General features: G+C 36.6%; 1 protein-coding gene and 1 long non-coding RNA gene across 5 annotated transcripts in view; one reads left to right on the top strand and one right to left on the bottom strand.

Annotated features, from left to right (window-relative positions):
* LOC145961997 (uncharacterized) overlaps positions 1 to 24,924 on the bottom strand; it is a 125,537-nt gene that overhangs the window by 64,503 nt on the left and 36,110 nt on the right. The window contains exon 4 of one of the 4 annotated variants that reach the window (XR_014435775.1): positions 21,513 to 21,907. The exons of the other annotated variants lie outside the window; for them this stretch is intronic. This is a non-coding gene — a long non-coding RNA (uncharacterized LOC145961997). Of the gene's footprint in view, positions 1 to 21,512; positions 21,908 to 24,924 lie in introns of those variants that run through there. 4 annotated transcript variants of the gene reach the window in all.
* Positions 1 to 24,924, top strand: part of LOC145961996 (aristaless-related homeobox protein) — a 118,561-nt gene that overhangs the window by 63,217 nt on the left and 30,420 nt on the right. The gene's annotated exons all lie outside the window — the stretch shown is intronic.

Here is a 24,924-nt window from a genome sequence, read left to right as displayed (position 1 = left end):
CCTTTTTCGGTCAAGAATGGGCGCGACGGATTGGAAATTGTGATCTAACCAACATTCTCACCATGAATTTCCTCGAGAATTGCTTTTTAGCGAACAAGATAATTTGTTTTTGTTCTGAATACAATGTCATATTTATGTGTGAATATATATGTATATTTTCTATAAATGTTTTTTTAAACCTTAAATATTTTTATCAATATGTATTACTACTTATTATCCATATTACGTATTATACGCAATATATATTAAAACATTATTTAACATTTAAATGTATGCATTAGAAGCATATTATGTGTGCGGCAAATCAGTAATATATTTCTATATGTATGTAAACAAGCATCTAACTATTAAATTCACTGAAAAATTACGTAAGATTTTTGGCAAGAATATAATTTGAAAATAATATTGACATTTAAATAAAATGTCCACATTTGAATATGTAATTTTCAAACATCTACAGTTCTAAAGAGGCAAATCTGCTTTTATTATTAAAAATAGGTTTGCTGAGTGCATTTTGATAATTATGTTTATCGGATATTTGTTTTTTGTTCTTCATGAAACCGGACTATAATTAAAAGATCATCCATAAGAGATTGCAGTTTTTTGTTTATTAGTGGATTTCTTTTACGTAAGATGATTAATAGATTAATTTTTCCAAGAGTATGTCCTCTTATTTCATTAATAAAGCGCATATACACGCTCGCATATGCATACACGATCGACGATCAGAAAAATTAGAAAATTGAAATCGCCGCGATAGATCACCGCGTTCGATTAATGGATCAATTAGTTCTGTAGTTCGAGTCACGTAAATACATCTATCGTTATTCCTTATGCGATATATTATGCTCAATTTGCTCTCATATGCAATTTTTGCCCTCATTCCAGTACAATTATTTCAATTATTTCGTAATTTAAATTTACCTTTCTTGCGTTCTCTATTACGCAGATTTATACGGCGTAATTGATATTTGAGATTAGGTTGTTTTCCTCTCACCGTGTGATGGCCTGCAATTCTGCTGAGCTCTCTTGCATATGTTAAACTATGCGAATACAATCAAATTTATATTTTTTTTTCTATTTTGTATCTCAATAATTTGATAGAAACGCGGAAAACGTAAATGTCAATACACAGGTGATACAGCAATATTAACGATGACACAATAATTCGATGATTTATTAGCTCTATGAAATATTGATTGTGTTATTGGAAAGGCATACATTTTTTTTAATTCGCTCCATTTCTTCTTTTCTCTCTATAGTTCAAATAGATTAAACTATTTTTAGTATTTATACGATTTGATATATATTTAAAATATCAGTTTTCAAGTCAATATAATTTATAATGTATTAGATAAAAATATATCTTTATACTTCCCAAGATTACGATTCCTCTCAATTACAAAATTTTTGATACATTTTTGTGCAGTTGTATTTTCTATTAACTTCAGTGACGAGAAAAAAAAGGATAGATAATGTGCAAAACCACATAAATTATGAGATCGTATTAGAAAGCGAAATTATACAGATTACGAAAACACCTTCTTATTAAGTAAAAGGTCTTAGATCGAATGATTACTGTCAATAAATGTATATAACCAAAGCAAATAATACGCGTACGCGAGCGAAAGCGCACGTTCAGTCGATTCGATTACCTAATTTCAATGGAAAGACTTTTCTGCATTGTAATAAGGATGATTAATTGCGTAAACGCTCGAGCGGAACATCAAAACCAAATCAAATCGATCGGCGAACGGACCGATATCGTAAATCGCTATTAGAGAGCGGCACGCTTTACTTTGAACACCGCGTGTCAACCGACAATCGATGATGTATGACAGATTGTTGCATTATCATCTAAGTTGCTCCGGTTCACGTCGGGGCTTTTTGCTCGACGTGCAGATATACGCGGTAATATAAACGCCGTTATTCGGGGCCGATCGTCGAGACTTTGGGAATTCGCGCGCAGAAAAACAGTGATTGCTCGAGCATGGAAAACCGCGTTACATTCGCGCGAATTATTCTCTTTCTCTCTCTTTCTCTCGCGTGCGTCGCGTAACGTATAAAATCATCGACGGTTTTTTTCTCTCATTGCCCGGTGCCACCGGCAATTAACGTAAACTTATTGAATTTATGATAATTTTGACGTTGCAAAGTCAAAGTGACATTTCGCGATTGGATGGGAGTGATAATTGTTTCGCGTTTGGTCTTAAGTTTGACAGAAACTGAAGAACTTGAAATTATTGCTTGGAAAAAAATATATATAAAGGAAATATGATACAATTTTCAATTATGATTGAATGTTGAAAAATTATACTATGTTCAATTTATTTCGTAATGGCAATAGTTTTAGAAAAGAAAGTTATTTAAATGTATTCAAAAATTTAGAAACATATTTTTAATATGTATAAGAAATTGCACGATTGACAAAGTTTGATTTTAACTTTTTAATTATCATCAAATAGTTTGCTAAAGCTTCAAATTAAAATATAATTAAAAGAAAATTTATTTATTAATATCAATAATACTCTGTTTCTTTTCGTAAGAGAATCAAAATTCTTTTCATACATCATCTTTTTTGCAAACATAAGTTTCTAAATTTTTTAATATATATTTTCACAATCATTAAAATGTTAACGAATTACACATGGTATAATTAATAGATCCGTTAATCTGCCTCAATTATACTTCATTTATTATATCTTAATGATTAACAATCTTATTATAAATAAATCTTAATAAGCAAAGACTTTTGCGATTCTTCTCGTCATCCGAAATTCCTTCGCTTTTCGCGATGAGAGTCCTTGACACTAATGCCTTTGACATCCGTGGCAAGTCGACCATCGATCTTATATATCTTATGCACAATGAATATATATACGCTTTACTGTACATAATCGCGTGCAAATTTATTCCGAATAGTGTGCTCCATTTCGCGATACATTCTGCACGGTTATGCATGTGAGTAAAGCTGCGTGCACATTAGCAAGCGATAAATAATGTGTTGTGAACTATAAGTGTATGTATTCAGCAAATAAATCAGCTCATAAAATAATATCCGAATTAAATTCAACAAGCATGTGCATTGTGGCTATCAAAATCAAGATTTCATTAAATTTAGATTTGCATAGAAAGTGATATTTATATTTATTAATAACAATAAAAATAATATAAACGACGAATCCAAACGTCAAAATTAGTCTCGAAAGTCTACTTATATAAGCTTAAATTTATAATGTATATTCGTTAATTAATATCATTTTCAAGTTTGAATTCAAGTCATTTTCAATCAAATTTGGCAACAGAATGATCAATAAAAATCTGATAGTCAAAATTGAAATAAGTAATTTAACATCATTTAAATAATTTAAATCGTTTAAAGTAATATATTAAATGATATAGAATAAGATCATTATTGATAGTACTTATCCAACGTATTTAAATCTTGTTCACCAAGTTTCTATTTTTAAATTTATCCACAATTTGCAGCACATTCCTTATTACTGGCAATGTACACATGGTTTACAACGCATTTTCACAGTATGTTTCGCATTCGTCTCTTTCCTCGCATATCAATTACGTGCCTTCATCCTCGGGGCACTTCACATTTATTGCTAATAGTGCGCAAAACTAGTAATACATAAATTTATTTTCCATTTAATAACCTAATATATATTAGGTTATTTCGTCAGTTTTTTTATGAAATGTATATCGCTTTAAAGGACTCAGTCGTGGACCGCAATTTGCAGTCAACATTTTGCCAAAGGCATATTCAGAATTATTATTCAGTACAGATATTATATAGAATTTTCGAATGTACATAACTATTTATTGATATTATCAATATATATATTTATTGATTTATTACATATCAAATCTAATTAAAAGAGCATTAGAGAGAATATTAAATCCCATCTATGCTATGTGAAATAATCTTGAACTTTATGCAAGTACTAATGCATATCAATCATTTATCGATATACTAATGGCCATTAAGTTATTTCTTACATGAAAGTTATATTTAATATACAATATGTGTTATGAATATGTATCGCACATGTTTTGCATTTACGTAATCGTCATTCGTATTTTATATCAAGTAAAAACAAAATGTTATTGGAATGCGAATGTCAAAAGTAATATTCATTCCAATTAATATTAATTTTTTGATAATATATTAAATAAAAAGAGATATAAAGAAGAAACATTATCTCGAGATCAACTTAAATTGCGCCTTGGATGATTTAATTCGTGTTTCTTTCATACATTCGCCCGTAAAAACTCTAGGTGTTTTCGATTGCGGCGCGTAATAAAAGCGCGTACTTTGATCTTCGATCAGATGCGACTATTAACGTCTCTTAACTGTCAATTGCTCGGATTGCAACGTCGTGTCTCTCCGCATATCCATTGGCAGCTATGAAACACTCGGAGTGCAATTACACACAATTACAAGCGATCGCATGTACAATGTATACACCGTGCGTTTAGGTGATACATCCTTTTAAGGGGACGCGAGGCAGGAGCCATGGGACTCGATAACCGCCCATTGGCCACCTGCGAAAAAGCGAGGAAACATGCGGGTCCTATCTTCCTTGCACGAAGATAATACATACGTATGTACATCGGAATACTCAATTAGACTAAACGCGCATCCGTACCCTTACTCCGCGTAATTAATAGCGGACCGTTGCAGAGACGCACCTTCAGATCGCGACAAAGTGCACATTGTCGGTTACTTAGCATATGCTATTGCATCTATAACATCGTGATACGCAAATGGCGAAAAATTTATACCGCGCGCATTACTACACGTGCAAAAGAATTAACATAAATACATAATGTTTTTGTAATTCTCATTCGGACATCGAAAGATATTGACCGATAAGATCAATAAATCGAATTGATAAATCGGATATTAATGATGGTTTGATTTCATTTATCCCTATAGGATTGCTTCCCCCTTAGTTCATATCTCTGAAACAATAGCAGATCAATGAAGAATACACGTCTTTAAGATGTACATACGTAATTGGTAAGAGCTTTATTATAAGACATTAAGTATGATGTTAAGTTGACGCTAGCAAATAACGACATGATTTTGGCCATTGAAAGCGATTATTTACTTTCATTCATTTAATATATGTATATCGGTAGAGAGAAGAAAGAATTTCCTGCGAAATTACTTTCATCAGTTTAATACCATACGAAGAGAAGAATTTCCTCGGATATAAATTACTTGCATCAATTTAATATCGGGCGCTCGCTTATTAAAGAATATTTATCAATTTTAAACAGTGTACTCAGGAAAATTACATAACATATTATGCAAAAATTTCATGAGCATAAATTACGTATCCATTAGCCGTATCAAATATTCCGTATAATATTTCTATATTACCTATATTAATTGTGACTCTCAATAATTTATTCTCTTAATAAAAGATGCTTTTTTATAATTATTCGTCAATTTGAAATTGTGGTATATTATGCGCATTTCGCTTTGCCCAAATAATAACTTATACTATGTTTCGATTGCAAAACATTGTTGCGCTAATACTGATAAGTGCATTATTATCTCCGCCATTTTTACAAATTTAAAGGCAAAGTTAATTTTCTTATCGCGTACTTCAATGTATTTCTTATCGCGTGCTTTGCGTATTTTCAATGTTCTTATTATTAATTGACCACATCGTAATATATACGCGCAATTTAGCAACATGGCATTTGCAGTTTGAACCGTAACGCGTGGCATAAATTAAAGATAATTAAAGAAATTATTGTAATTACTGCAGCCATTGCGCTACATAGTATACTATACTGCGATAATATCCGATACATAATCTCTCATTAAGTTTTATTCCAGAATTTAACAGCCCGTACTTAATAAAAAATAAGTCACCATTGTTCATTGTACTTTAATTATTAAGCTGATCAATTTTGAATTAATTTCCTTTAAAAAATGTCAAAAGTACCAGTAATTTCCTAGTTAACGAATAAAACTATAGGAAATTCAAAACTAGGATAAAATAGATAAAAAATAAAATAAAACTTTTATTTTTTATTTTTATTCAAGTATATTTTAAATGAATTGTAAGTAGATTTCCAAAGTATTAAACTGAGAATTAAAAAGATTTTCAAAAATTTGGAAACATGGAAATATATCTAATACAATTTTCATTGAGAAAATATTGACTCGAGAGAAAACTTTTCGATTTATTCCATTCGAGAAACTCGCTTAGAGGTATACGAGATATGAAAATGATAATCAAACTAGTATGATTTTAATCAGAGCAGGACGTATAATTACACTCGTCGCCTTACGTGCCGGCTTGCTTCCCGTATAAGCAGCAGCTGTCGCTAGTATCACTCACAACAATGTTTGGTTATTATATTAAACTCGTTTACCAACGATAATTGCTGCAGTGCTCCGTCACGGCCGAGCATTTAACGAGAAAAATATGATATGCAGCTATGATGATCTCGTCTCTCTCTGTCGCGGAAATATGTCAATGAGATTCTTTAGTGTACTTATTTAGTAAAGAACGATCATAAAGACAATATTCTCAGATATAAAGCAAAAAATAACATTAAATAATAATAAAAAAATACTGCTCGTAATATATAAATTATCGTTATAATCATCGTAAATTCCGCGAGATTGTACGAAGACCAATTAACCAAGAACATATCGTTAAAAGTTATTCGCGCAAGTAAATGGGAGCTAATTAATTTCAAAATTAACTGCTCTTTAAAAGAGAGAAAAACTCTTCGCGTCAATGATGAGATATATTATATACACGAGCGCTTAATTGTAAATGAACTAGATGGAGTAGATACTTCAGATAGATAATTGCTGGCTTTTTGTAAAAAAAAAAGGACGGAAAAGAGGAAAATCGAGCGCGTACAACATTGAGCAAAGACAAATTGTTTTATAGTGCTAACATCATCCAGTTTCATGTCGTAAATTGGCATGTCGTAAAATAGCGTTATTTAGGACTTCAATTAATTTCATCCGGTCGAACAAGTCCTCCAGACTTTCCCGTCGTACAATCGCTCCGAGGATACGCTTGGAGTGGAATGCGCATTAAACAAAGTTATTGTTCGCGGAAAGAAACAGAACGGTTTGAGTAACAGCTAAGACTTTAATGTCCCTGGCTCTGGTAGCGAACATTTAAAATAATATATATCGGGCAAGAAATTTTCTTGAAGCTATTTGTAAAAAATAGGAGAAAAAAAGTACTTTTTTTTTTTAATAAACGGTGGTTTCCGCTATGATACGCTTTCGAATATTATTTTTAAAACTTCTAATTATATAATTCTCACGATATGAATTAATAGAATTATATGTACACTTATATAATTTACAATGATAATATACTGTATATGCCTGAATATAAATATTCGTAAATAATCGAGTAAAATTGCTCGCATCGAAAAATGTGAATCGACACTCGAGGAGGCTACGCCAGGGCCACGCTCGTTTCCGTACCTGTTGAACGCAACACGAAATCTCTCGAAATCGCCGCGGACGAAAAACACAAAATTCGGTCGGAGGATGATGCGAGCGCGCGGAGAGACAGCTGATATACATGGGATAGGCAGGGCAGATCCGGGCACCAGGGGTTGTCATTAACTGGGAGCTCACTCGGGAGATAAGTACTACCTGCCACCACGGCGGGGCTCATTTTCCTCGCTGACCTCCCCTCCGTTCCTTCCGCCCCGCTCGGGGGAGTTGCCGCGGCTCATTACAAAAAGCACGTGAGCCCGCTGCTGCTGGCTATTTATTTCCGAATGGTGCATATCACTTTTCGTAATGGGCCTCGCGAAATTAAAAGTATGCCCTTCGGCGCCGAATCGCGCGCGCGCGCATATCAGATACATCGCGATAAACTCGCCTCTCCTATATCCCTGTACGTCTTCAATCTCGACTTTGCGAGCACCGGAGCATCGACGACCCTGGGCTATTAAGATCCAATCGCGTTTTTTTCTTCCTTGTTTTCGCGGACGCGCTGCAACATTGATAATGATTCTCCAAAGTTACTTAAACGCCGTCTGTGCACGGCGGCGCGGATATAAATACCGTAACGTGTGGTGCTGGTCGTTAAAATTCATGCTGTATGTCGTCACGCTAGGACAGAACCATTCCTGAGGTACTTCAGGAAGTATCGGTAGAATTATACGATGCAGTAAACGCAAAGTACCGCGTTTTACGGTGATTTAACACATGTGCATTTTATTTTACAGCATAATTTTAAACTGATTATTATATATGTACTATATACATACGTGTATATTCGACGAATCTTTACGTGAAATAACATCCAAATCGTCATTCCTATCGAATGCTATTACGAATAATAACTTATCATTATTACTGATATTTTATTAATCCGCGCGTTTCTGATAACACGCTATATACCGATGCATTCTGTACTTTTATTTCCCGATATAACGAGATTCCAATCAATATTTTGTTTCATTGCTTAAAAATATCAATTTTTATTGTACGACTTTCAACTCGACAAGTATTATTCACCGTTAATCGGTCACGTTTGTTACTTTCTTGTTTTAATTATGAGCCAACGTATCGAGGGCTCGGGAGCAAGTCACGGTTCATCGGGCAGCCTCTTTCGCGGACAGCTGTGTTTCGGCCCATTAGCAAAGCACCCGCGTACCAGGACGTGTTTGTCGAGCATTTCCTCCTTTTTTCCTTTTAATGCCTCTTACGCTCGGGCGCGCTGCGGTGGCGGCGGTGACGAAGGGAAATGAAATTTCGTCGGCTAATTGAGTTTAAGCATGCGAGTGCGCCTTTCCCGAGAGCGGCACAGGTGTTTCCGCGGCTTAATGCAACCTGGAAACGTCCGTAACACAAAAACGGATAGGATGTGTATAATATCCTCGGCTCTCTTAGGCACGCCCTCCATGTTTTATGTTTCTTTGCAACCTACGCGTAATTATCCACAAATATCGGGGATGTCTCAATTATAAACCGTCTCGAGATAAAGTTTGTATTTCCAAAATACTAGATCAAGAAATTTTCTTTGTAATAAGTTATATGGACGGTTATAGACGATTTCCTTTACAAATGCATATAGATATATATTTTTGTATGCATTAAGAAAAATATATATTTATAAATTAATATATTTATAAATTAATATAAGATTTAAAATTTTTTATTTTTAAATTTGCTTAAATAATTATATAGCTTCTCGCATCTATTTATCTATTTTAAGAAAAACAATCTTCCGTATACTTTCATTAATTAAATCTCTTTCATATGTGCTTTACTATAAATGATTATTAAAAACTATTGTTTGCCGCGCGATTAAATATTGTACAATTTTATTATGCTTCTGTGAGAAAAAAAAACCGAGTGCCGCTCTTTGGCGCAAGAATGATGATTAACGTATGATTTATGCTAATTCTATTAACCTTGCAACAATGTATTCAATAGTGTCAATTTAATCGTTTTAACTTGCCGATATGCTTGAGTTTCTAACGTCATGAGTGATTATAAATTTTAATGTTTGAATACAGATGCTAGATAAATTATAGATACGTATGCATAGATAATCTAATTTAACTAGATAAATGGAAACGTGCGATGCGATGACTGGCCGAGAACATGAAATATTTTACATACTAAATCGCTAAACATTTCATCGAGTATTCATGCCTCGTAAAGGCATCAATTTATGAGCCCGTTTTTTGAGAGCGAAAGTTTTATAGTCATTTATTCTATAGCTAATCATCCTTTGAGGGAGGAAGTGCGCGAATCTTTTACCTCGAGAACGGTACTCCGACATTAAATATGAGCTACGTTTATAATTTCCCGTGAATATTTTTCGAAATTGATATTATACGCGCTATTTGTACGAGATGCTAAAACGTTCGAATGTTTATTTTAGCAAGAATTAATAAGAGAGTCGGAATGTACACATATCTCTCCAATTTTACTACGATTGTAGCAAAGTAATCAAATGGAAGGTTGCATGAAATTTTGTGTAGATCGCACTAATCGTATAGATTGCAATAAATATTAACTACAAATAAAATATATCAAAAATTTTAATAAATATTATATATTCAATAAATATTAATTATGCGAATAAAACATTTAAAAAATTTTAAATCAGAATTAATTAGTTATCGTATTATTTTTTGCCCGAAAACTTTTAATAATAGAATATTAATGCTAAAAAATAGATATATCATATAAATTTTTATAAGAATCTATTTTTACTCAAATAGATCTTATGAGAGAAAGAGACAGAATTATTAATTTTTATATCATTCTCGGCGTTTCATTTATCTCCACGATACAAACTATATATAAACAGCCTTGTTCGTTCGTGATAGGTCGTTTGTGAACGATCACTGGGATAAATAAGCTCGATACGTATGCGCGATACGAGAAAAAACGTATGCAAGAACGAGCATACGCAATGTTTATCTAGGCGTAAACCAGACATCGAGGGATCGCCGAGTAAATGCGATTAAAGACAGTAATTCCGCGGGTTCATCAACTATCCAAATGTCTTTATCGAGCAGCCCTCTTGACCAATCAGGAAGATATATATTTGCAAAGAAAAAGCGGACAAATCGAGAAACGAAGGATGATGACAGAAGAGAAGGAGAGAACAGTGGGACTCGATTGATCAAACGAATCAAATAAAGAAGGACGAGGAGCTAAAAAAGGACGCAAGATATCGGAGAACAATTACTGCAAAACGACTGTCGTTTCTCCGCTTTATTCGCTACAGTAGAAATCAACAATCGGATCAAGATCGGTGCAAGAAGCCACGTCCGACGTGTCATCGTCGATGGCGCGCGCCTCCCTCTTTAATTCATGAAGTCGACTCAGCAACCTCGGTATAATCTCGGATGCTTTCTTACAATCGCATCCCGATGCGGTTGGGGAATCCGTGCGAGCTCGATTCTCGTATAAGGGACCCGCGACGAAGAAAAGTCTCGCTCGGGTTCCGCGAAGGTCGCGCTTAGGTCGAACACCTGTGCGGACTTTTATGGAGCAACAGGAGAGTGTAATATAAAAAAGATTCGTTTATCGATGTGTCATTGTTGATTGCACGTATTACGTGCTCCCCCTCGTGAACTCTCTCATGTCATTGATCGCGCTCTTTTTCGAGAGTAGCGTGTACCTCGGGATTTTTACAAGATTTTTACATTTTTGCGAGTACGATGAAATGAGAAAGAATAAATTTTCTACGGCTAGTAAAACCAGAATGTGAAACAGTATCATTCAACGCACTTTGTGATCCTTTTTCTCTTTTTCTGTCTCTCTCAGTATCAATTATTCAATTATTTATGAATATTTGTATACAACGTGCATGTTTTATTTTTTACACAAGATTGCATTCCCAACAATTTCTATTATTTCGCAAAATTTTACATTTTGCAATACGTTTCACATACAAATATATTGCTAAATAAATATAAATTATATAAGCATAAATTAGTTAATTATTGATAATGATGCGTTGAACAAATGATAAAGTGATGTAAGGAAGGTAAATTGTATATAATACAACAATGTGACTAGCGATAATGATGATATATTATATGGACTGGAAATTTTTTACGCGACCCGACATAGTCGTCCAGCTATTTTTAGTTAAAATTAGCATTAGAAGTAATTGCACTTAATATTTCATGGCCATTTAATGCCATGCGCGTATTCAATTATTGATTATTATAGAGTCATTATTAAGTATTACATGTACGATGAGACAAGAGTCTCTATTTTCTTCAAATATATAAATTTAAAGTTAAATAAATAATTTAAAGTTAAAACAAAGTTATGTCTCCAAAATTCAAATGTGATTTAATTATAACTTAAATCAATACTATTTTTAAAACTAATTAAAAATGTAAAGTACAAAATTTCAAAAGATATTTTCATTCATATTTAGTCGATTTTTTTTATTTTATTTAAAAAAACTAGTTTATTGCTTACAAGTTTATTATTGCGAATAATGTATAATTTTAATATTAAAATGTTGTAACGAGTGTGCTAGTGGCTATTATACTTCATAATCTTTTTGTTTAGTAAAGATTTTATCCATTTTTATCTCGATATGACTTGCGAATCTCCCTCAGTGACTTGAAGATTTCAGTTCCGATATAAACACATTTGACGACGTTGACAAACATATACGTACGCGTATAAGTATGTAGCCGGGAGTTGACATTATAAGACGCAACAGCGTTCGCTTCCGTTGGCGAACGATCGGTGTCACGATCTTCATTACTTTCTTGCAACGCGTCGTCGGAATTCATCGATTAACTTGCTCTTCGAGGAGGCAATTAGCGCCACCTGAGCTTTAGCCTGCAAGGATCTTCGGACGGAACCTGTTCCGAGAAGACGACGACGGACGACCCGGACTGCGGGGAACAAGATGGTAAGAAGCGCGGGGAAGGCAATCCATCGAGAGCTCGCATACCGCTGTCTAATCCATTTAACATAAAGTCACCGTCCGCGTCCCCGTATCGCCGTCGACCTTCTTTCATCCTCTTCTTGCGGGCCGGGAATTCGCGGGCGACGAATCAATTCCGTGTAACCTGTCGGGAACGTTCCGATTCTTTTCGACGTCGGGAAGTGCGCCCGATGGGTGGCCCGCAAATTCTCCGGTTCCTCTCGTCCCCGAAAACGACGAGGACGAGCTCGTTTCTTTTTCGATCCGGGCAGGACCCGCCACGTTTCTGGATCGTACGATATCGCGAGGATGACAGGAACCAAGTTCCTTCTGGGATACTTCAACGTTGCATGTTTGCTATCTCTCTTTCAAATATACTATATAATATATAAAATACGTTAAGATTCTTCATTTCTTTGTTCGAGTTTAGCTTTAAATTTCTGAAATTTACGTCGCGCTTCATCTATTCGATTTATTATAATTAAAATCGATAGAGGTAATCCATTAAATGGCTTTCTACAAAGTCGAAACTCTGCAAATTCGCATTAGTATGCTCGATTATCAATGTTCAATTGACATTCATGAATCAATCTCAATTTCGCTGTGGGATACTCGCATATTTCGTTCTATTTGTCGACTACCACCCGCTGTTTATCGCGCAATTAATAAACCACGATGTAAGGTTCGGCGACCGATTAAACGCACCGGCTCATTAACGTAGCCGGTTAATTAGCGGATCGCGGTGGTCCGTGGTCCTTCGGGAATTACAAAGTGTCCCCTGCTTGTGCCGGCACGTGGCCGCGCGGTCCGGCCTCTAATAAGAGATAAGATCTAAAGGACTCTCTCGATCCTAATTCCAAGTGTCGACACCGCGAGTTCTTATTTGTATTTTCGTACCTGCGACCGCATTCTTGCGGCTAAAGATAACATCCGATGATCCTCGCGTGATACGACACCGAGAATGGCAGAGAGAACATCGCAGGACACACGGCACGTCTAGAAGTGTTCCTTTTTCTCAGGATCTCCATTGAAGAAATTGGCACATTTTAGTCAAGGAAAACAGAGAAAGATGCTCTTTTTTTATTTCTCTTCAATTAATCCATCTTTAAAAATGCAATAATTAAAAATAGTTTTTAGAAAATAAAATAGTTTTTAAAACGATTTTTAAGAGAATGTTTTTTTTCATATCACTTTCGAGAAATATCCGAAAAACAGGAATTTTCATCGCGCGTTGATATTATTATAGAAAATTTTCGGCGAGTTCGTTGCAGGAGCATTTTTCAACGAATTCCAAGGACTCACGTGTATATCGTGGGTCCAGTGATCCCGAGGACTCGGATTAATCGGAGACAAGGCAAGCACATTACCGCGGTCCGAAAGATAGCAGTGGGATAGCGCCACGAAAACCACCGTGAAACTCCGAGAACCCGACACCCAGGTTCGTTGGAAGTCCGCACGATGCAGCTGCTTCGGTCGGAAAGAGGCTGGTAGACTATGGAAGAAAAAGGAAGGAAGGGAGAGAGAGAAGCAAATTGCTTTCTGGATCTCCACCGAATCTGTGACGGGTTAATCCTCCCAGCTTCCAGGAAGCGGGAGAGAAAAAGCTGGCCGTGCGAGAGAGAGAGAGAAAAAGAGACCGCGAAAAACCGCGGTCCGTATCGAAATCGGCGTGTCCTATTCTCGAGAATTGTCGGAATGTTCATGGCACAATTCGAGACAAATCGACTTGTGTTTCTCGACGAAACGATGTTTTTTTTCCAAGGAAGGTTCTCAAGGAATTACGTTGATAATTGATGATTAATTACGCGAGCTATTAATATCTTTCTGTCACTTGATACTCATTTGATAAATAAAAAATACAATTTTTTGTGAAAATTTTTTCCTTCTAAAAATTAAACTTGATATTGTATTTCTTCCCTATTTAATCTTTCCATTTTTAATTTAAGAAATTCATAAATAAAAGAAAGTATGCAAAACTTCAAAAATTATATCGCATATATTTCCATTATTTTCATTATTTTTATTCATACTCATGAGTTTGAGAAATTGAGTATATTATATAATAGATCATCTTATAAGTAATTCATATAATTCTGCTCGATTCTATACGTTTATAGAGAAACTACTTGCAGATGATGGATATTCATAGAAAATATACTTAGCTAGTAACGATCACCTCAACTTCACCGACGCGTTCGTCGGGACAAAGGACATCCTGCACGATGCATTTAATGCCGACTCACGGCTGCCCCGACTAATTATTCCGCGGCAGTTTATTTCTCCAGCACGTGGGGTCACACGGGGCACCGGTTCGATGCGCTCCGCGGCTTTTCGGAACGCGATTAAAGAACTGAAGGCGACGCATGTCGTCGTAACCGACCATGACCACGGCGACGATGGTTATCGGTGTCATATCGAGTGGCATCTCGGCCGAACCTTCCTGAATCCTGCCCGAACTCAACTTAGAATCATACACAACACTGTTGCTAACTCGACACCTAGTAATTTAGTACACTTAGATAGGTGTCAAAAGAAAAAATTCACGCTCGACGGTTTTCGTAATTTTATAGCATTGTCATGTGTGCCGTAATATTTTAATTAGAAACTTCCGATTTTTTTTAAACTAAAAATCTAGAAGAGAGAGAAACGCTTCTCGAATTATTTAATTTCCTTTCAAAGAAATACGATGTCAAATTATCCTTATCAAATTAAATGTAACAATTGGAAAAATGTGTAACAGATTTCGCTCGAGAAGTCCAATGAATAAATTCGCGATACGTCTCTAGAGAGCGGAGAGGATCATCAGTTACGATCTCATGACATTAGAGTAACGACATGTCGTCGCGGTTGGTCGGTGAAAGATGCGGTTGCGAGAGAGCACGCCACGAAGAATGTCAAGGGTGTCATGGCACGGCTCGAAAATTGCGACTTCTCTCTGTCTCTCACACTCATCGTCGGAACACGACGCATGTGCAGCCGCGCCGTCGCCGCGGTGCACTAATGGGCTTTAATTGCGACCCCCTGCAATTGCGACTGCTCCGCGTCGCTCGTTCTCCGGCTTACCGGCTTACACAGGCGAGCGCGTTCTCCCGCCACGGTTGTGACATCGGGTTATAAGATAAGCGCAGTTACGGAAATTGAATAATAATTGCAGGCCTCGGCAGGCGTCCACCACCCCACCATCTCTCCCATGCCGCTACTCCTTTCCATCACCGAGAAAAGTCTAATAACCCTCTAGCGCGCCGCTAGAACGCTCCCGCGCGTCACTATCTGACCGATCTCCTTAATTAGAATTCCGTTGGAGAGGCGAAACAATGGGACCCGTCGCGAACGGGTCGCGAGAAGGTCCGACAAGCCTCTCACCATCACGGACGTTTATGGCGCGCAAAGTGTCAACGACGATATTCGAGCTTTCGTTGCGAAAACTACCGATTAGATCGCGTAATTTCTGTTTTAGACGTGAAAATATATATCTCTTTATCCTTCATTGTCTTTCTAGAGATTCGTGTTTCTAGAATGCTTATTTTTTTAAAATGTCAGAGATTTATATATCTTTAAATAATGCATGTATTTATACAAAATGTTTTATAAGTCTGCGATATTTCCTATATCCTGAAAAAAAGATCATTCATAAAACGATATATCGAATAAAAGATTTTTTTCCATAAAATTCAAAGAGAGAGATAACGATTGATTTTATTGAACTACGAACTTGATGATCACATCGCGAGATCAGTCCTCTTTACATTTTCTAAACGGGATTACGCCAAATCAACCTCCCGCAATGGGTTAAATGAGATTCGCCGAGGGACTGGCGATCGTTCTACAAATGCCGACATGATTTCGCATGGCGTTTTGTCACGGAACGCGCGTAAGTAACCGCATGCATATCGAGCGTGCGCTTACCATACGCCTCGATCGCACACGGTGCCGGGGTACGGGAGACTTCTTGCGAGCCGATGATTGATGACTAGATAAAGTTGCGCGGAGGTAGAGTAATCGGCCCTTAAGCGTCACGCATAAATCAAACGGCTCCGCGCAAAGAAACGCGGGGGCTGCTGTCGCGCCGACGACGGCGAGGATGCGTAAGTGGATTTGGAAAACCGGTAGAAAACCTGATCCTCTCTGTCCCTCCTCACCACCTTCGATGTTGCGCTCTCGTGTTTCGTTGCACGGCTATGCTCCATCGATTAATGAAACACCCCGCGACACACAGACATCGCGATGCTTCGACCCGGTCAGATAGTTAATTAGTCTCGCGATTTTTCTTCCCCGAGACACGGGATGTATTTATGCGCGCTCGATTTACTTACTTTTCGAATTTGTATATCGAGTTTGTGCAAGATCATGCGCTAGTTAATGATACCTCTTACTAGTCTACGGTACGGTTGACTGATTACCTGGCAGATTTAAGAAGATGGAGTTGTCGAAAGCGTAAATAAATATTTAATAGCTTCTCAATTACATCAAGTTAATCGTTTTTAAGACTCTCCTTTAGAAAGAGGAAGAAGTCAGATATTTAAAAGTCGTTATATATTATGGCAAAACATAGATATAACCTATACTTATTGAAAAAAATGCTTATTTTTATTATTTATCTTTTAAATTATTACGTTTCTACTTTTAAATGTTGTTAACGAATTAAAAAATATTTCAAGAGACTTTACATTAAATGAAATATGTTAAAGATTTTGATGACCTAACCTAACCTATTTTAATGTGTACTATGCAATAAAAATTTCATAACTTCTAAATTAATCGAACAGTTAGAAAAAAACTTTATTAACGTCAAAGATAAATATAAACATGCGGAATTAATGCAAATTACAATATTGGCTATGTATTAATAATATATTAGATTACACTGGTATAATTATTGTTAAGTATAAACTAGCCAGCTTCTCAATTATTGCTTACTATTGGAAAAAAGCAATAATATTATCGCGTTCTTGGCAACGCGAGATACAAATTTGTTCGCACATTAAGATTAATAATAGAATCAGCAACTTGAAGCTATTAAATGTATTTCTAACGATCTCTCGCATTTAATTCGAAAGTATTTTATTATCTTATAAAATATCAGACAACAATTTTCTCTAATTTCTTAATTTCAATACCGATGATTTAGAAATTAAGCAGCGAGGAAAAAAGTGAGTCGAGCAAAAAATTAATTATTAATTTATTTCACCATTTAACTGGCCGTTGCGTTAACCGTGATGGCGGTTTCGAATGCTTATTAACTATCGATGTTACAGACGATTATCCGGTCGCGGTCCGCTCGCTATAAATGAACGAATATTTAATTAATCGTGTAAGGCCGATGCGTAATAAGGCCCATTAAAGTTTTTGCCGCGGGACGGTCTTGAGCTCGCGAGTTACCCTTCGAAGGGGCTCGAATTAATGCTTAAGAACAACCTGCGAAGGGGCGGCATCGAGTTCTTACAAGGTGAAATTTGCCCAGCCGCTTCCAAAAAGCTGACTCATTTCTTGATTGCACCGACGGTATACTCTTCGACAATTATGCAAAATAGCTGGCCTTATTCGCGCCCGACGCATCGCGGCTATTATTATTCTTTCGCAGCAATAAAAGAACGCGAGGACGGAGAGAGCGAGGTGCTCGATACGTGGAGGATGATCGACGAGAACATAGTATTCGTGATTGCCTCCTTTCTTGACGTAATTGTAATCGATGACTTCATTCACCATTTAATCGACATTTAATTGCCTTTTCAATCCTAAACGTCGTAGAAATAAATAAAACTGGTATCACCTAAAATGGAGATTTTACAAGAGTGATTATGTATAAAATCTGTCGAAATGAATCGATAGAAACCGAGATGAAGGGACTTTCGCACATTATATTAATCACTGCCACATCTGCTTTACGACGGCACTCGCGCAGCCGGATGTAGGAACGAGAAGGGTCGACGACGTACTTCCGTCGTCGTCCCGTCCTGTCCCGTCATCGTCGTCATCGTTCAGCGAACGAGGACCGAGGACGCCGCGGCAATTCTTTCCGCGTTGCGCAATGCCACGTGTGTCTCGGCTAATGCGATTAAAAAGGCATAACGATTACGTCCAATTATTAACAATTACAAGGACGGCAAAAACCGTAATTACCCGCCATTAATCAAGAGAGCCGGTGCGCGTTTCTCCGCTACTTACATTCGCGACGCGCTACCAGAATGGCGGACACCGCGATATATACACACATAGTGTAGCGCTAATATAACGCGTATGCACGATCAGATTCACGCGAATTGCCGTGTGCGCTAAATCAAATTTCTGAGTCGTTGGGGCGGACAAAAAGTAGCCGCGTAATCTCGGCGCACAGATTGCCGTGCGCGCAAGAAAGTAGCGAATAATTGCGTACGGATAAAAACTTACGTATTTTTTGCTCGTCAAAGGCAATCACGAACGTGTCGCATTAATATTTTTAAATTGATGTATTAGATCGTTGTAATGAGATAAAAGGACGACGCCCCCCTTTCGTCTCGATCGCCGTAACTCGATATAAGAATAATGATACGTGAATCAACAATTTAAATAACATCGCCCAAAGAAAGCAATAACTAGATAATGAGTCAATTAATGCGATGAATTTTTATCGCGTCGTCCAGTTAAACACGATTAATGTGATTTCTCTCTTTCCCTCCTTTTTTTTAAACTTGGCAAAATTAAATTTGACGTTTAATGTGGTGGAAAATATGTAATAGTAAACAATCAAAAAAAAAATACTAACATTAATATGTAATTTCAAGAAAACTACTCTTCGAAATAAACTTTTCTTTGTTTTAAAATTTTGAAAAATAAATCGCTCGTCACGTTTTTTCGGAACTTCTCCGATCACATTTTCTTACATGTCACAAGCAACGGTTTATGCCGAGCGGTATAAAAAATGTACCTGTACTTCGCGCAAGGTATAATTAAGCGAGTAACGCGTGACATTGATGTCATCACTCGCGCCTTCTTACAATCGGAAAGCGAAATTAATCGCCGGCGCGTCGACGCCAATTATTCAGTTGGACGCGCAATTTTTATCGCAATGGAAAGCGCGTCGCGAGCATATGTATGTGCCTACCACAAAGGAACGTGATTTAATAATTGATAGTGACACCGTTGATAATTAACTGCCGTGGATAATTGTGACCGTGCGCTCAAAACCTACCGACTGGCAGCCGGTACGCACTCTTTCGCAGGCAAAAGAGGATGAAAAAAAGAAAAAGAAGTAATAAAGAAAAAAAAGGAAGAAAACACACGCTGCGAGCATCCTCGTCGCTCGTCGCTGTGTGTGTTCTCGGAATCGCAAGGACAAGACTAATGCACGAGACAACGATGCCTCGCGTATTTATGCAGCCGGACAGAGCAATTCGCGAGATTTATGCTCCAGGATGAAGGCGACGACGACACACGCCGTGGCGCTATCCTTTGCGAGGAGCGTATTTGCAAACGAATTTGTTCATCCGTTGAACGTCTCGAAATTTTGCGACCTTTTAGCAGGAGGTCCGCCGCGGAATCTACCGGGATGCGACTGGGAATATTAACGTTCCGAACGTTCGCAGTTTTTGACAAGAAAGTTATTCAAAATCATATGCGTTATTAATAAAATAATTCTCTCTAATTGTCGAGCGCTCCTTCCTTCTTCTCTCATCTTAAACATGCATCTTGTATTCTCTCTTACGCGCTTCCTCAGACTTATATAATATCGTGTCAACGATTACACAATAAAAAATTAATCGCCCACTCAGTCGGAAACGCCAGATTTGCGTAATTTGTAGCAGCTTCGTCCACTTCGCGCCAGTAAAAACGCGATCTCTAATCATACGGGATCAAGGTGCATCCGGCAAAAACGAAAACGAGCGACGCTATTAGCGTAGGGGCAAAACCTTCGATGCGCAGCTATGAATTTAGATTGTAGATTGAAGAGCGGCCAATTATATTTTGCACGTCGCTAAACTTTGCAATGGGAGATGCGTGTGATTTATCACACGTGCCGATTGCCTCGCGCAGAGATCCTCTTTCACGGAACGCCTAATGATCGTTTGCGTATCCCTATCGACGATCGACAGACGGTGCATCTGCCTAGACGACCATTATTGATTAACGAACATGCGCTATAGATCTACCGATTAGTTTACGCTTCTCGATAAAGAGGGAAATTGATGCAAATAAAGTCATCGAAATATTTTGGTCGAGCTGAAACTTTTATGGTAAATACGGAATTTTTATGTTCATTCATCAGTCTTTCTACATTTATTATGCTATGCATTAAATGCGTTAAAGTTATAATTTTATTCTCAGATAATTGATGATTGAACAAGTTAATATTTTGTTGGACAATTTTGAGTATTAAATTTTATCTCGAATTTATCTCTTCGACCTTTAAAAATCAATATATAAATATATCAATCCATATTTGTTTAATGCAGGAATGTAGAAATTACCGAATAATCGAATGTAATTAATAATTTTGTGGTAGCCAATAAATCATTACGAGTATTACAACATTCCATCGACATTCCTATCTATATCGCGACGATTAATTGTATATTTTCATGCATAGAATGCAATGTATGTTACATATCGGTAATATTATACATATGTATTAGTCTCTCTTTATATTTATTTATATTAACGTATATAATTGATCTGTGTGCAGAATTCTCATTTTAGTCGTTAATGATCGTTAAAGATCCCGCGCGTGTGGTAGCGATTAAAGGAGATCAAACCACATCTATCTTCGGGAAGAGTTCACGTCCTCTCTCTCTCTCTCTCTCTCTTTCTGTCTCGCGATAATCGATAATGTACACCGTTGCGGCTACTATATTGACAGACACCGCGTGTGCGCGTACATCAAAGTATCAAGGCACGGCAAAGTGTGTGCAAATACCCCCGGCGGCGGGCAACATGGCATTCCTCGGCAATCATGTGTGCAGAAATCATTAACGATCACTATCGAAGCGCGGATGCAAAACGGAACGATACATGGATATATATATATATATATATATATATATATATATATATATATATATATAAAATAAAAAAACATATATATAAAATAAAAAAAAATATATATATAATAAAAAAATACACACATATATAAATATGCCGTGACTTGAGCAGCTACCACGCACAATATGAATTAATTTTTATTTGCGAATCGGCACATTGTGGTACACGCCCGGCATATACCTTGTCGATTCGTAAACCAGAGCGAATGATCGATGATCGACCGATACCCCGGACGCCGCACAAATTACACTAGCCGCTATCTCCGCGATCATTAATTACTCGCGTGTGCGTAAATCGTCGGTGGATGCTTTCTCTCCGGCTCGATAATGGACCAATTTGCAGTTTGTAAACGAGAATCGCGCGTTGTAAACGTGATTCGGCATCGCATTTCGGGCACAATCGCGATGTTCATGGGCGTCGCAATAGAATCTTCCTCCTTATTCTATCCATATATGCTATAAAAAAAGATGTACTTTTAATTCTTTCGATACCGAATGATATAATTAAAGAAGATGGATTATAAAATTGACATAGAATTTCTTTTCTATAATAAGATAAAAAGTACTAAATATTTATAAACATCAATATGAAAGAGAGAGAGAAATTAAAAGATAATATTTCTTCAATGATCCTTTAGAATGAGATGATAAAAAAGTAGGCGATTAATATTAAATATTTACTACATTAATCAAATTTACTTATTGAAGTTAACCGTTATTGACGGACGATAGAATTGATATTTTGATAAATGTGGCATTTATTGAAAGATGAACAATGAAATATTAGAGACTTGAGAAAAATCTCTTGTCGGCGCCTATGACGTTGTTTAATCCTCGCCTTTCTCCGACTCCGCCGGGAGATAATGTTTCATCGGCATTCGTTGGTAGTTGTTTCTCTGTGTCCGTATACGTATACGTACGTGAAACGTACTAACAAGCACGCGTCCTAGTTTACACGATAATCTTTACAACGTAATAATCGGCGGATATACGTGAGCGCACGACGGGGTCGCAAGACGTTTCATAAATACGCAATCGCGATCGCGGCGCCGATACTTAACGCGGTTCTCGAACCGCGATCGAGAGAGTCAATTGCGCATAGTGGAACGACAGGATCTATTTTACGGATCATTGCCAGGCCGTTCGCGAAACAGATTCGCGCTAAATCACGAGACCGAGGCCGTAAATATCACGCGAAAAAAGATTAAATCTCGCCTTGGCTCAAAGTACCGTGCGATAAAATTGTAAAATAATCCGATTGATATAACCATACTTGGTTATTAATCTTAACGCGGTATGAAAATTTATAGCGTGCTTTAATCTGCGAGATTTGATTTAATTTTGGATTACCTCCATTTATCAAAACTCTTTTATTGCCGAGTTAGGATAAATTGTACTTTCGACGATTTATCGCAACAAAAATAATTCCGCGCATAAGACTGTAGCGGGAAATTTATTTATATGTTTTGCCGCGATGCTGATTATCGATTGAATCGATATTACACACTTACGTAAATCACCGTCTGAGTCAGTCTTTTCGTTTCATAATGGACCATGAAGAAATCGAAATCGATTGAATCGCGCGAAATTATACGAGTCAATAGAGCCCGGAGTCGTAATCGGTCTACCGAGAAATCATTTTACAATGCTCGTGTTCTTCATTGCGGTTTAATTATGAAGCTATTGCGTAATTGGGTGAAACACCCGCGTTGTTAAATTAAAATAGCACAATATATGGAATGTATATCTGTGAAATATGTGAGTTTTAACCGATATACACAATGACAGAATGAAAGAAACGAGCGTAAAAGAAATATCTATCTTTTCCTCTTAATAACGGTAGAGCTATTTGTTTCGACGAGATAAAAAAAATACTCAAAGGCGGCGAATGAATAACGTAAAGGGTCAGAGGTTGCCCTCACACGTCCGGGGTGCATTCAGCTGTTCCGTATCTCGCAATCTTACCGCGCTCTTCGGGGCATTAAAAGAGAGCCGACGAGAGCGGGAGTTACAAGCGCATTCGCGATACATCGGACGCGCATCACCCGTATCCGGAAGGTACACATATCCGGCGCTATCTGCGGCGTTATCGCGGTAGGAGCGAATGTAGCAGAGGACTCGCCGATAATTCGTAATTGCCGCTTATTATCGCGCGCGAGGGATCGAATACGGCCGAGTCGACGCCGATCCGTGTCGCAGGATGCACTGATGCGTCTATTAGCGCGAATTTGCAAGTATGATTCGACGTAGAAACAGCTTTCCGAGCGCGTCGTCGGTCGAGGTGTCTGAACCGCCGCAAAAAGACGACCCGCGAAGACTATATTAAGTGTCGTTCGCATGAGCCCTCGTGCACAGCTGTGTGTAATACGGTATAACTGCATTTTCCGCGCATCCTTCGTATCAAGAATTACTGCCGTCGTGTTTATGTAGAAAGAACATTCTCAGAGGTTTCATTCGCTGTTAACATTGGTTTAATATTATTTTAATTAATTTATTATATTGATATTATGTTAATTTATTATATTATTTTAATTAATTTATTATAGTAATATTATATATTAATTTATTATATTATTTTAATTAATTAAAAATATGTACAAGAATTAAAAATGGTATCTGATTATTATAATTTCATCGAGTTGAAATAGAAATCGTACTCTCTAAAAGTGAATCAGTGTATTATCACTGAAAAACAGTAAATAGTCACTGATTATAGCAGTTATAAGTACAGCACTGTAAATCAGTGATATTTTATTGAAAGAATCAGTTAATAATTTTGAATCAGTTAATAATTTTTTTTTACTGTTTCAATCAGTAATATTTCTCAATATCAGTAATATTTCTTTCGTTATTGTCAGTAATATTAAACTACAATTCATCTCTCTATCTGTTTCATATAAACTTAAAAATTTTATTTATATTTACTAAATATTTATTATATTAAAAATTTTATTTTATTAATATATATTACATGCACATATTGAACTTGTTATTTTAAATAGATAACGAACGAATAATTTTCATTAAGTCGCCAGACATTTATTTGTCCGACTTATAAAGATCGATTTAATATCTGAAGCCTCTCTATTGAGATTGTATCAGAAATTAAATCAAAATAATACTTCTAATTTTAAATGTCGCTCTTTGCAAACTTTATATAATTCTTATGACTAAAATTAAATACGAGAGAGATAGCAATCGTAGCGGTAAACGAACAAACTAGCGATTACTGGTTTTACAGTGAAATTTACTGGTTTTACAGTGAATTTTGTTTTAACTGACCATAATTTATAAATTATGACAGTTTAATCTGTCGTATAAAAAGACCTATTTTACACGCATCACTGCAATAAGTAGATCAAAAAATCTACTTTAAATCACCGATAAGTATCACGATAAAGGATAATTTCCCCCTTTTTTGTCAGAAATAATGTATAACGAATGTTTTATATTCTCATCCGCGTAAAAAGTTC

This window comes from Camponotus vicinus, unplaced genomic scaffold (genome assembly GCF_025532165.1).
Source record: "Camponotus vicinus isolate PSW18456_S1 unplaced genomic scaffold, iyCamVici1.0 SCAF_11, whole genome shotgun sequence".
NCBI lineage: Eukaryota > Metazoa > Arthropoda > Insecta > Hymenoptera > Formicidae > Camponotus > Camponotus vicinus.
Note: the sequence above shows the minus strand (reverse complement) of the source record. Positions and strands in the feature narration are given on the sequence as shown.